Source organism: Sturnira hondurensis, unplaced genomic scaffold (assembly GCF_014824575.4).
Source record: "Sturnira hondurensis isolate 20B ecotype Veracruz unplaced genomic scaffold, ASM1482457v3 Scaffold0008710, whole genome shotgun sequence".
NCBI lineage: Eukaryota > Metazoa > Chordata > Mammalia > Chiroptera > Phyllostomidae > Sturnira > Sturnira hondurensis.
Window position 1 is genome coordinate 1,181,475 of NW_028081341.1, and position 14,831 is coordinate 1,196,305.

Genomic DNA, 14,831 nt, shown 5'->3' on the forward strand with positions numbered 1-14,831 from the left:
GAAAGGTTTATTGATCAAGAAGGCATTGCTGCGAAAAGATAGGGACCCTAGACGTTCTTCAAATCCATGTTAAGAGAACCTAGAATTCAGGCTTTTTTATGTCAAGGGATGGGAGAGTGGGCAGGTCAAGAAGTGACTGACTACCATAGACAGTGGGGCGCCAGCAGGGATCCGGGGGGGAAGAACACAAAATCTCTAAATCTCTTTGTCCTGGTCAATCTGTTGACTCCTGATAATCTGAGTCTGGTCTTGAATCTTCTGCAAGTCTTTTATAAACAATTATTTTTCATACATGTTTCCCAACACCCTTGAGAGGGGCACCCCCTGACAAGGGGCTGTTCTTCCAAAAACTCAGGTCTTGAGCAGAATTGCCCTAATGATTAGCATAATTGTAACAGGGGCTACTTGCTTGAAGTCCATGCACAAAAAAAAGGAAGACTAGAATTAAGATAGCGTCAGAGAGAATGAGCATTTTACCTTGTTACACAATCAGGATGATTTACAAATGACACAGACCTGGGGCAGAAATGAAACGCCTGCCACAAGTTATGGAAGTACCAACCCGTGCCCATGTCCTTAAAAAACATCTGCTATTATGGGTATCTCTGCCCAGTGGTTGGCAGGGGTTAGGCTGATGGGCGTGCAGCCAGCCAGAAAGGGGGTTTACAGAAAGTAACTTCACAGGGTGATCTGAACATACATTTCTAACTGGGCCAGTCATGGTAGAGAGTCAGGCCCCACCTGACTCTCAGGCATCTAACTTTTTTAGTAAAAAATTTCTTTTTGCCTTAAGCGAGACCTGTGCATTGTTTTTGTGCATCAAGGTTAACACACCTTTGGAGTGACTCTTTTTCCGATCCCCTGAAAGCTTAACCCACCTCAAGACCACACAGAGTCTTGTTGCCTATCCTGGAATCCAGCACCATTGTGCTTTCTACCAGTTTCATGCCCTGTTCCTTACTTTCCCTCCTTAATTCCAAATGCTTAAAAATGAGCTGCAACAGTTTCATTCTCCAGAGCATTTGACATCTAACTTCCTGGTAATTGTCATCAGTTTGGTTCAGATAAACTCTTATTAAAATTCTCCACGGGTTTGGGTGTCCTTGCATCACCAGGGAGAGAGGAAAATGGGAAGTTATTGTCTAATATGTACAGAATCCCAGTTGGGAAAGATGAAAAAGTTCTAGAAGTGAATGGCAGTAATGGTTGTAAAACACTGGAAATGTGCTTATTGTCACTGACTTATACACTTAAAGATGGTTAAAATAATAATTCTTGTTATGTATATTTTACAATAAAAATGTTCTTAATTCACCAACATCTGCCTTTTGAATCAATTTCTAANTGCTTAAAAATGAGCTACAACAGTTTCATTCTCCAGAGCATTTGACATCTAACTTCCTGGTAACTGTCATCAGTTTGGTTCAGATAAACTCTTATTAAAATTCTCCACAGGTTTGGGTGTCCTTGCATCACCAGGGGGAGAGGAAAATGGGAAGTTATTGTCTAATATGTACAGAATCCCAGTTGGGAAAGATGAAAAAGTTCTAGAAGTGAATGGCAGTAATGGTTGTAAAACACTGGAAATGTGCTTATTGTCACTGACTTATACACTTAAAGATGGTTAAAATAATAATTCTTGTTATGTATATTTTACAATAAAAATGTTCTTAATTCACCAACATCTGCTTTTTGAATCAATTTCTAATTATTTATTTTTTAAAAATCCAAAACATTTAAAAATTCTAAGTTTGAGAAAATTATTACCAGAAAGGAAAAAAATCACTTGAAATAGTGAAATCTCTGAACAAATTTAATATTTTTTTTATCAGAAGCTGATGGTAAACAGAGCACAATGAACTGTAAATTTCAGAAAAGCTGAAGGTTTCTCACAACCCTAAATTAAAATGTTAGTTCTGTTAAATAAACTCAAAGTGTCTCAAGGTTTAGCTAGAAATACAAGATACAAATGTACTGAAGGGTCTCAGGGTTTGCATACCCAAAACAACACTAGGGAGTAAGTACCCAGAGTGTTCCAAAGAACAAAGAAAGGTTGAAGGTTCTTAGTGTAACTGCACAGAAACTGCATTGCATGGTGACCTCTTCCCTTCCCTTCCCTTTCGATTGTGCAGCACCTTGACTCACCTGCCTGCTTCTCCCCTGCAGGATCACTCAAGTTTGAACAACAAGGTTCTGATCAGCATCAGATAATCATAGGAACAAAGCCTTGGGTCTGTTAACCTGGGAGGCAGAGTTTCTGTCCAACTAGAGATAACATCTAGGCCTCAGTGGTGTTTCTGCTCCAGACCCAGAAAAGTAGGAAACCAGATGGAGTGACTCCATGGCTGACAAGATGCACCCATGAACTACCCCCATCCCAGCACCATCCAGGCAGTGGAGACCATGACCCTGACCACAACCCTAACTCCCTTAGTCAGCACGATTCCTGGTCCCCCCTCCCCCGCCCCCCAACATAACCCGTCCACTGGAAGCCTTCAGAGCCAGGTCTTTGAGCAGAGCTCACCTGTCTCTGGGCATAGGTTACTTCCTAAAAACACCCTGACTTCCTCAAAATAAACCTTTACTTTCTCTGCTGTAAACCCCTGTTCCTGTCTTACTGGGCTTTGGTGCACACAGGCAAATAGCCCCTTTAGTCTGGTAACATCAGAGTAAAAAGTACCGTCGACTAACAAATGTTGAAACCTGTAGACATTTTTTTCTGAGTTAATTTGAGCCAAACTGACAACATATGCCGGGTAGCAAGAATAAGTTTTGTAGTTTCTTTTATGCATTTGAAATTGTGGAGGAAACATAAGGAAGGTTACACGAAGGTGGGAGGAAGCAAGGTGAGGAGTGGACTACAGCCTCGTTAAGATTATGTGCTCTCATGCTTCAGAAAGAGGGGTCTGAGAGGGGACTTTGCAAAGGTGTGTTAATTTAGATGCACAGAAACAATGGGCAGGACTAGCTTAAGGCAAAGATAAACCTTTGAGTAACTGAAGTTACACGCCTGGGGCTTGAACACCATGACCTGCCCAATTAGAAGTTTATGATCAGATCACCCTGTGAGGTTACTTCCCATAGAAACCCTTTTTATTCCACAGTTCTTTCTTTCTTCCTCCTTTCTTTCTTCCTTCCTTCCTTCCTTCCTTCCTTCCTTCCTTCCTTCCTTCCTTCCTTCCTTCCTTCCTTCCTTTCTCTCTTTCTTTCTTTCTGTCTCTCTCTCTCTCTCTCTTTCTTTGTAATGCGTAACATGTCATGAATTTGCATGTCATCCTTGCACTGGGGACACGTTAATCTTCTCCGTATCTTTCCAATTTTAGAATATGTGCTGCCGAAGCCAGCACTCCACAGTATGTTCTTGAGAATGAGTCCTGCGTTCTTTGCCTCTGGATTTGTCTGAGACGGAAATCCTCTCGATGACCAGTGGTCTGGATAATGGATGTCAGGTAGTTCGGATACTTGCTTGAACAGTCTTTTCTGAAGGTAATAGAGGGTTATGTGGAGGTCTGATGTGTCTCCACACATTGATTGGTTCAGACCACAAATTCAAGTTCCCAGGCTAGTTAAAACAAGAGTAGAATTGTTTCTTCCTACCTCAACCCACTTGATTTTAGTAATTTAGCAACTTGACCACAGAGACTCCATTTTATTTTTTTACTCTATTCCTGATTTACCAACACTACATTCCACAAATAAAGAAATCTTTAAAAATAAATAACACAGAAAATAACCTCTTTCTCCTTTTAAGTGTTTAAAGCAAGAGAAAGAGAAGTAGGAGCCTTTTGGAATTGTTGCTGGGTGTCATTTAATTGCCATTTTACAGCTCAGAAAATTGAGGATTAGAACAGTTAAGAATCTTGCCCAAGATCACAGAAATTGGAAGAAGATTGTCCAAACTTTTGGTGTCTCTCGGCCACACTGCAAGAAGAGTTGTCTTGGGCCACACACTACATACATGGTGACACCTAATCACAAAAGTATCTCTACGTTTTAAGTAAATTCATGATTTTGTGTTGGGCCACATTCATAGCCATCCTGGGATATAGGTTTGACACCTGTAGTAGATTAAAATCTAATGGAATCAGACCCCAAATCCTCACTGTTAACAATTTGCTCCTCATATTCAAATGTATTTCTTGCTATGGACTATGAGTAATTACAAATAATGAGGTAGGGATGGAGGTAAGGCCATGGTGTTGAGTAATGCCCCAGGTAACCAGAGTAAATTGCTTATCATAGTGGGAGAATCCACACAAAGCCGGCCACCTTGAACTCCCTCCAAATGCAGGCTATCACTAAAACCCTCCCATGACTGAAGTGGAAGCAAAAAAAAAGTGGTACACAGCGCTGACTGTAACAAACACAAACAGGAACATCTAAAACAATTACCATAACGCAGATGCAAAGTCTGAGTGTTTCCGTATGAACCTTGAATGGCTGTAGACTGGTAATTTTACACAGTTTCTATATTTAGCTACATACCAGGAAGTTCCCAGCCTGGCAGGAGTCTATGATACAACTAGGAAAGGACTGGTAAGAGAGTTTCGAAAACATCAGCAGGTGATTCAGAGCCTGAACAATCGAGAAAAGTAGGAGCGGTTTACCTTACTTTCAGCTACAGGGTTTTCTAACACCCTACCGAGCCAATGTTGAGAATTAACACCTTTGTCACCATAACAAATGTACAGACCTGTAGGGAAATTTTATCAGTGTCTATTCCTGCCAAACTGATGGCAATAGCCAGAAATCCAGATCTCAAATGCCTCGAAGTGTGGACAGGTACAGTTTATTTCATGCATCTGGAATTAAGAAGAGCATTTAAAGAAGATTACATGAAGGAGGGAGAAAGCAAGGTGGGGGTTGGACTATAGGATAGTTAACAAAATTACAGGCTCCCTTAAAAGCAGTTGCTTCTGGGGGGGTCTGAAAAAAAGAGGATGACTCTGGCCTTTCAAAGGTGTGTTTACCTAAATGCACAAGAACAATGTACAGGGCTTGCTTGGGGCACAGATAAACTTTTTACTAAAAAAGTTATATGCCTGGGGTGTGACTACCCACGATGACCTGACCAGCGAGGGAGTTATACCCCTCGCCCTGTGAGGTTACATTCCTTAGAACCCCTTTCCATCCACACCTTTGTGGTCATATATGGTCTAAATATCTTGGTTCTCCAGTCTATCAGGAACAGCATACGCATATGTATTGACATTTAAGTAACAGCCTATGCGTAGGTGTTCACACAGGGTAAAACTCTGGGCAAAGGCAGCCACAAATCTCATTTCCCCAGATCTGTTCCTTTTACCCTGTGGGAACTCCAGTTTTCTCATATTCTCCCAGGACTGTTCTAGGAGGGTCTAGAGATCGTTTTCCATAAGTGACTGGGTCTAGTCCTAGGACCATTTTTTTCTTCTCCTGCTCCAGCTCACTGCAATCAAATAGGACTGTAGTCACTTCCAATCTGCTGAGCAGCAACTGTGATGTCAGCACATGCAGAAGTTTCTGCCACTGCCGTTGAACTGTCAGGGGTGTGCCATGGGGACAATGTCTGATGTCGAAGGCAATGCTTCCTTTTTCCGATCTCTACACCAGAGGACCTGGGTTCAAGCTCCAACTTTGCCTTTCACTACGTATATTAATATTGACATACACTTGAGTATTTATAAGATGGGAATTTTAATAGCCCTTACCAGAAAGAATTGTGGTAATGACTTAGCTAGCATAATGCTTATAAAGTACTTTGTTAACATTTATTGACTGCTAATTAGTCACTGTCTTAATTCATTCGGGCTGCTATAACAGAATACCATAACTGGGTGGATTATAAACAACACAAATTTTATTTCTCACAGTTCTCAAGGCTGGGAATTCCATGATCAAGGTGCTGGCAGGAGCAGCGTCTGATGCGACCCCTTTTCCTGGTTCATAGAGAAATACCTTTTCACTGTGTCCCCAAATGACAGAAGGGACCTGGTAGCTCTCTGGGACCTCCTTCATAAATGCATTACTCCCATTCGTGAAGGCTCCATGCTCATGATCTAATCTCCTCCCAGAGGGCCCACCTTCTCACACCATCAGGGTGGGGGTTAGAATTTCAACCTGGGGACTCAAGAGGATGCAAGCATTCAGTCTCCAGCATGAGCTAAGCAATATAATAATATTGCTATTTTTGGTGAGAATCAAGGTGAAGATGTCACTTTCCATTTTCCCCGCAGTAAGTTTGCCCATTTCTAGCTCAGTCTTTAATTACAGCCCCTCACGTTAGGACCCAGAACACCACGGATGGCAGACATATGTTCAGAACAGACTTCTGCACAGGCGCAGAGGTGACGCCCGCCCTTCTGGGTGAACCGAGTATCCAGGAGATTCAATAAATGGTACCTAGTTCATTAATACATAATTCCAGTGCAAAAACACTTTTTAAAAAAATTATGAGATAGCCCCGGCTGGTGCAGCTCAGTGGACTGAGCACGGGCTGCCAACCAAAGGGTCGCTGGTTCTATTCCCAGTCAGGGCATATGCTTAGGTTGCAGGCCAAGTCCTCACCTGGGGGCACACAAGAGGTAACCACACATTGATGCTTCTCTCTCTCATTCTCCCTCCCTTCCCCTCTCTCTAAAAATAAATAAATGAAATCTTAAAAAAATAAATAGTTTCTTTCCTTTAAAAAATAAAAAATTATGAGATAAAAAGGAGGAAAAACACAATTTTCAGGGACTTCTAGGCATTGTTAAGGAAAACCCCAATTGTTATAAACTCCGCTAAAATTTGAGTTGCAAAGGCTACTAAGGCACAGGTAAATTGAAGTAGCTTCTACAGAATGATACCTCATGGGTCACATACAACCTACACTAAGAATCTGAGCCCTCATTGGTGTGGCTCAAGGATTTGAGCACTGGCTTTTGACCCAAAGAGTTTCTGGTTCAAATCCCAGTCAGGGCACATGCCGGGCTGCAGGCTAGGTCCCCAGTGGGGGTGTGTGAGAAGCAACTGAATGATGTTCCTCTCCCTCTCCTTCTCCCTCCCTCTAAAAAAATAAATAAAATATTTAAAATAAATAAATGAACTTTCTTTAAAGAATGTCATGAATTCGTCCTGGAAACTCTGCCATACAGGCATCCTTTCGTGTATGCACACAGAGGCACATGAGCAAAGATGCCTATGACAGCAGTGTTGATATATGCGTTAAAAAAGGGAAATTTATGTGCAGAGAGACAGGAACTAAATCAAGGCACTTTTGTTAAAGAAATTAAATGAAATCTTTATGTTCAGATATTAAAAGATTTCCAAAAGAGAAATATCTTTAGTATGTTCCCATTTATGTGTATTTGTTAATGTTATAAAAAATAAATATATGTTTGGATTGATATACCTAAAACAGTTCAGGAAATGTATACTACAAATGACTGATGGTGCAGTCAGTGGCAATAACTGTTTCAGATGTTTTGATTGAACACCTTGCTAACTTTGATTTCCATGAAATTGTGAATGGACAAAGGACAAATCAATTGCATCTGTAAGGTTGAGCAACCAAAACCATACCTCTAGCCCCTCCCTCCTGATAGTTGACTTGTTTTAAACAATATTTGATAGGGCAAAACTACAATGAAAGAATTCTAATTATCTCCAGGAGTTTGTGGTAAGATTGATTAATGATTATATCATTTTAGGGAGAAAAACAAAAGGGCTGTACTTTAAGGTGGTTTCCTTCAACTAAACCTGAGTTCGGGTTGTCTTTTCTGGATTTTTGCTGACATCTCAGAACTGGTAAGGCCCGGTAGCTACTTAAAAATATTATGCAGCCCTGGCTGGCGTAGCTCAGTGGATTGAGCATGGGCCTTTGAACAAAAGGATCAGGGTTCGATTCCCAGTCAGGGCACATGCCTGGGCTGCAGGCCAGGTCCCAGCAGGGGATGCATAAGAGGCAACCATACATTGATATTTCTCTCCTTCCTTTCCCCTCTAAAGATAAATAAGTAAAGCATTTTTTTAAAAAAAGTATTATGTATTCCCTCTTCATTTCACAAGAGCTGAAGAAAAAAATCACTTATTTGTGGTGCTTCAGACATGAGAGGATTAAAATTTGCAATGATTAATTAATATTCTTCATTATCTCACTTTTGTCAGTCTCACCGAATCATACTGGGAGATATTTAGGGCCACATATTATAAAGAACGCAACAGCAGAAAATGTCTCACAACTGTTTTACACGATAAAACAGCTTAAGGAAAACATAAGTGAGTAAATCAACAACTCTCAGATAAAATTAAAGAATGATATTTTGAAGAGAAAGATCTTGCACTCCTAAAAGAAAAAAGGATAACCAAAACAATCTTCATACACAACTAATGAATTAATAATAAATAGTAGAAGGATGTGATAAATGCAGGTAAAAACTATATTACTAGAGAAGATAATAATCATGGAAACAGGATGAAAAAGACAAAGATTAGAGCAATTAAAAATCACCCAGCCCCCCCCCAAAACATGATATAAAACATTCAATTCACAGAGTAACCAGTGAGTTCCAACAATTAAAATTAAAATTAAAAACTTCAAGGCATCAAGTTTTATAGGTCCACTACTCGCAAGGAAGATAATTTGGGCTGCTTCTGACTTCTACGTGGCATCACTGAATGGGAAAAGCATGGCAGCACTCAGCTTCCAAGTTCACCCTCAGGGATTCTTGCCTCCTGGTACTCACACCCTGTGTAGTTTCCTCCCCCCCTTTAACAGCATTGGTCTCTGTGACCGATAGATTCCCACAGAAGTGGTGACAGGGATATAAAGTGCAGCAAAGGGAATATAGTCAACGTTACGGTCATAACTATGTAGGGTGCTAGGTGGGTGCTGGAAATACTGGGGAAACACTTTGTAAAGTATATGATTGTCCAACCACCACACTGTACACCTAAAACTAATACAAAATAATACTGAATGTCAAGTATAGTTGGATTCAAAAAAAGCAATGATATGCCACTTTAAAGACTAGGCTTAAAAGGTACTGTGGGGTACCCTCCAAGGTCCCCCAGATCTGCCTCTTGCTTCAACAGTGTTTGGATGGAACAGACCCAGGACTGTCCCATTTTCCAGACTCGGACCACTGTCCAGCCTCTTTTCCAGTCACCACATTTGGAACCATCTCAGCCATCCTCGGCGTCTGAGACCTGCCAAACCGTTTTTTTGAGCTTTATTCCTTGTCATCAAGCTTCCCTGAGCTGGCTGAGGAGTAGTGCTAAGGCACTAAATATCTCTTGAAGATGCAAAACCTGCACGGTGACTGTACCCTCTTCCAGAACATGCAGAAGCCCATCCCAAGGTGAGTGGAGTGGCACTCGGGACACCATGGAAGCCACCATGGTCATGGAGAAAAACCCAAACCAGGCCCTTTTGGATGTGTCTGCCCTGGGTTGTGTCTGCACAGACCCCCATCTCTCTGGTGAACTGCTTTCTGGATAAGGAGGTGAAACCCATGGAGAAAATGGGCGACAACATGACACACCTCCACAGGCTGGGGGGCCCTTGGATTGGGCTGGGTGGGCATGTCTTGGAAAAGCTCATTCTCAAGAGCACATAGGAGCCTTTGGAGCCCAGAGGCCTTTGAGGGGCACTTCTGCATTTCCCTGGTGTCTGGCCTCTGCCTGAGCCTCTCCCTGAAGCCTCTAGGCAGACTTTTAACCACCCTAGAGCCCTCTCCCATGTTTTGGACCAAATGGAAAGAAAAAAATGTTTGTAGCAAAAAAGAAGGAAGAGAAGGAGTGGAGAAGAATAAGGCACTGCAGCTTCTGTGCTAGTTGCAAACCCACACGCTCGCAGATCACACTCATTCTGGGGTAGGCCAGTGGCTATGCAAAGCCTGAGGTGATGAGGTCCTGAAGTCTTCCTCTTGCCACCAGCCAGGAAGAAACAGCTTCTCAACAACGGCCATGTGAGTAAGCCACCTTCGAAGCAGACCTTCGAGGCACTGTCAACTTCTGAGATGACTGCCACCCTGGCCCACAACTTGAATAGGCCATCAAGAGGGAACCTGAGCCGGAACCTCACAGCAAAGCCCCACCCAGATTCCTGATCCTCAGAAACTGTGTACAATAACAAAGGTTTGTTGTAAGTGGCAATGATTTCTAGGGATGTGTTCCACAGCACTAGGTAATTAAAACAATCCTCAAAAAGGGAAATACTGCGAGACCCAAATATAACATACAGTGTAACTCAAGAGTAATTATTTAGACAAGATATTATTCAAGAATAAAAATAACAAGTAGAAATTTTCATAAGTTAAAAACACTACGCAACGCAAGATCCATTAAAAGAGCTACTTGTTCAGACAACTTAACCAAATAAGAGTTTAAAGCAAAGAATTTGGAAGCAAATTGTGGTGAAAAAACTGAGTATTGACTGTTGAAATGGAAAAATGACACTAAGTTACTATAGAAATTTTGCTACAGATGAGAAAATAAATGTTAAAATGTCACACAAACTATAATACTAACAAGATAAAGAAAACACATTGGGAGGGACTGCAAGAGACCTGAGGTCCAAGATCTTTTCTTAGCAGGATGTTAATTATCCTCAGCTAAGCTGTAAAGATTTTATTAAAAAATAAACATGGTTCCAATTTCACTGTACTTTTCATAAATTCTTTGTTAAGAGGAATCGTTTAGAAAATATTATCTCCTGTAGTAAAGAACCTGTTTTCACTTTGAATGTCAGTTATTCCTTTAATTTTACTTGTTTATTTTCTTATGCTACATATTTAAATTAAATTGTGTTTAGAAATAAGGTTTATATTACTATCCCATTTGTAGGAAAGTTAATCTTTCACCCTTCTTCCTTTCTTTAGCTGAAAAACATCTTGAGTAAGGTTCACTACTGTGTTACTTATTAATGAAAGAATTTGATATTTTCACTTTCACTTTTGCCCTTGCCAGGACTGCATAAATAATTTATAATCTGCACATATTGAACTTATAATAATTTTAATAATTCAATAATAATGAGTAATTTTAAACAATAATTAAGGTATACTAAAAACAAGTAAGACAATATGGGTAGGGATTATTCTAGATGGTGGGATATTTATGGTTATGATTTTCTTCTTTGTACTTTTTTATATTTCAAAATGCAACCACCCTAGCCCAAATCTGTGAATCTCCCTGACCAAGCCTCAGGTAGAAAAGTTGGGGGCAAGGAGAGAAGTGTTGGTCTCTGTCTTCCCAGAAGACCCCTGGCTTCTGATATAAATGGTTTCCTCAGCTTCTCAGCTCCAGAGCTGGTTTTAAACTCACTGACACTTTACGCCTTCTCCCGGCCTTGCCCATGCCCTCCTGGTATACAAAAGCCATCATGACCTGCTCAAAGGTGATCTTCTATCTCTACTGCTTACAAGGAGGAAGTGACAACATCATTTGCAAAATAGGAGACAGAAAATATTTATGTAATCCCTTCTAGGGCATCGCTTTGGCAGATAATGTCATTAGTAAATCCATCAAAGCTTAAGATTTATAAATTGCCATTTGGTGGAATTGAGCGGAACCCTTCGAACACTGTTATCATAGTAATTTGATACACAAGTAATTTAATACTCTTCCTCTGGTTGGTGTTACAGGAGTGTATTTACCTCTTGTTTGTCCAGAGTATTGTGTTAGTAGTTTATTCGTGGTTATTCTTGATTAATCCTGGTGTCGTGTGTTGCTGCTGTGTCAAGACTCTGGATGTCACTACAGAGGCAACCCTAACATGTACACCTGTAAAGATCAGTCTGGACTGTCTTAACACTTTTAGACCAAGAAGATAAAATGAATCACTGTTTTTATTGCTTTAGCATGCAGCTAACACACATAAAAAAAGAAATCTTTACTGCTTAGGATAGACTTTACAAAATCATACTATAGAAAACTTTAAAATTACTTTTATTACTCATTATATTTTTCCTAATTCGAAAATTAATATTCACACAGAAAATTTTGAAAATATAGAAGAACACGAAGAGAAAAATAATCACCCATATTGCTCCATCCAGATCTAAACCAATTCATGTTTTGATGTAAGATCCACCAGTATTTTTTCGGCATATGTATATGTGTATCATTCACTTCAAAAACTGGGTTTGAAATACTTTATTCTTCTATCATTATTTATTAATTGTTGTATTATTTTTCATATGAACAACTTTGAACCTACTTTTTCCCCAACCTGTATATATTTTAATTGCCTCTTGTGTACCTTACCCATTTTTTAACTGTGGTATCCAAATTTATTAACATTTTTTACTTAGAAATAATAAATATTAAGGTAATTATCTTTGTCACATATCTGAAAACAGTCTCCAGTTTGTCATCTTCTCCTGCAATTTTTTTAAAGTTTAAAAGTTATTATTTTATTTTTTAAAGTATATTTTATTGATAACGCTATTACAGTTGTCCCAATTTTCCCCCCCTTGCCCCCTCTGCCTGGTACTCCCCTGCTCTCCAGCAATCCCCATCCCCCTCAAGTTCATGTCCATGGGTGGTGCACATAAATTATTTGGCTTCTCCATTCCCTATACTGTTCTTAACACCCCCTGTCTATTTTGTAGCTACCAATTATGCTTCTCGATCCCTGTAACTTTTCCCCCATTCTTCCCCTTCCTCTTCCCTGCTGATAACCTTCCAAAGATCTTCATATCTGTGATTCTGTTCCTATTCTAGTTGTTTGCTGAGTTAGTTTTTGTTTTTGCTTTTTAGATTCCATTGCTAATAGTTGTAAGTTCACTGTCATTTTAGTGTTCTTAGTTTTGATCTTCTTGTTTTCTTAAATAAGTCCCTTTAACATTTCATATAATACGGGCTTGGTGATGATGAACTCTTTATGTTGTCTGTGAAGCACTTCATCTGTCCTTTCATTAAAGATGATAGCTTTGCTGGATAGAATAATCTTGATTATAGGTCCTTGCTTTTTGTCACTTTGCATACTTCTTGCCAATCCCTTCTTGCCTGCAAGGTTTTTTTTTTTGAGAAATCAGCTGACAGTCTTATGGGAACTCCCTGGTAGATAACTCTCTGCTTTTCTCTTGCTGCTTTTAAAATTCTCTTTTTATCTTTAACCTTTGGCACTTTAATTATGATGGGTCTTGGAGTGGGCCTCTTTATATCCATCTTGTTTGGGACTCTGTGCTCCCTGGACTTGCATGTCTATTTCTTTCACCAAAATAAGAAAGTTTTCTTTCATTATTTTTTAAATATGTTTTCAATTTCTTGCCCCTTCTCTTCTCCTTCTGGCACCCCTATGATTTGGATGTTGGCACTTTTGGAGATGTCCCAGAGTTTTCTTGTTTTCTCCTCATTTTTTAAACTTCTTGTTCCTTCATTCTGTTCTGGTTGAATGTTTATTTCTTCCTTACATTTTGTTTTCATTGCTTTTGACGTATGGATGTTTTAAATTATTTATGTTGTTAGTCTTATCAATCGTATCCCTTACATTTTTGTCCTTGGTTTTATGTAATTGCACAGTAGTGTTTGCTCATTGAAAATTCATCTAGCACACTTGTGATTTGTGCACTTTCTCATATGTATGTTATATTTCAATAAAATTTACCAAAAATAGTAAAGATCTTTTCTAACCAAGTATATGTATGCACACATATATATGAAGGGGGACCCCCCCCCAAAATGGAATTATCTTTTGGTGGACAGGCTTCTTGTAGAATAGGCTTCCTCCACTAAGTGAGTGTTCTAGGAACCCATCTGTATCAGTGTACTAGCTGGTACTGTTGTGAGAGGTTGCAATCAACTTCAGTGAATTTTTCTTGAAGACTCTCAACATGTTTGCCCATTTCATGATGGGTGATTTACGAGTGCACCTGCCCATACTGCACTGAATGTTAAGCAGTTTTTGACCAGAAACGGTGTGGCACCCCTGCCTACCCTCCCTATTCACCCAATCTCACCCCGAGCAACTGTTTTTTGTTTCCCCAGATGCAAGAAGTCCTCAAAGGGGAGTGTTTTGCTGATGGGGAAGAGGCAAAACAAAAAAACGGCAGAAGCATCAAAAGGCATCAACTCTACAAGTTCAAAAACTGTTCTGAACAGTGAAAAAAACATTTTGATAGGTGTATTGGATCAAATGGGAAGCACTTTGAAGGTAACTGAAGTTTAAGCATGTAAGAATAAATACACAATTTTTTATAAATAAATTCCAGTGTTTTGGGGTACTCCATTGAACATATTTCTATTCTTCTGGTTACCTTATCATTTCATTTTTTAATCCATTTGGGTATATAATTTTAAAGTAAACTAACTAAATATTTTTCTAAATTGTCAACTAATTTTAGCAAAATTATTTTTCTTTGAATGTGAATAAAGTAATACATTTCTCCCTTTCCCGGAGTCTCTCAGCATTTACATCAGCAACATGAATAAAATGGATTGATCTCTTGGCTTCTCAGTGTCTAAAGTTCTATGATATAGTAACATATTTGTCAGACAATAACATAAGGTGATTTAAAACTGTAAGAGGGGGAAACACAAATTAAATACAGTAACCGGTTACTTCATCTAACAAGACCGGGCAGACTTGGTAAATGTGGCACTCACATCCTCCCATAACCACACCAAAATTACAATTGAACTAAACCTGCCGTCATTCAGAACTGTCTCCAGTCCAGCTGAAAAGAAGTCCTGTAACTACAGACGTAAAGAAGTCACATCAAGACTGGAAGGAGAATCAGAGACCCGAACAGGCTGTTCCCACACCCAGGAGTGGCAGTTAAAAACTGGGAGGACATCGGGCTGTGGAGGTTCCTCCTGAGGAGGAAGGGGCCCCAGCCCCACAGTAGGGTTCACATCCCAGGGTC

At 39.8% G+C, this 14,831-nt stretch overlaps 1 non-coding gene across 1 annotated transcript; it reads right to left on the reverse strand.

Annotated features, from left to right (window-relative positions):
• Positions 1-3,240: 3,240 nt before the first annotated feature.
• LOC118993315 (U6 spliceosomal RNA) lies at positions 3,241-3,347 on the reverse strand. Its single transcript, XR_005067837.1, has one exon. It is a non-coding gene; the product is annotated as a U6 spliceosomal RNA (small nuclear RNA).
• Between the last annotated feature and the right edge of the window lie 11,484 nt (positions 3,348-14,831).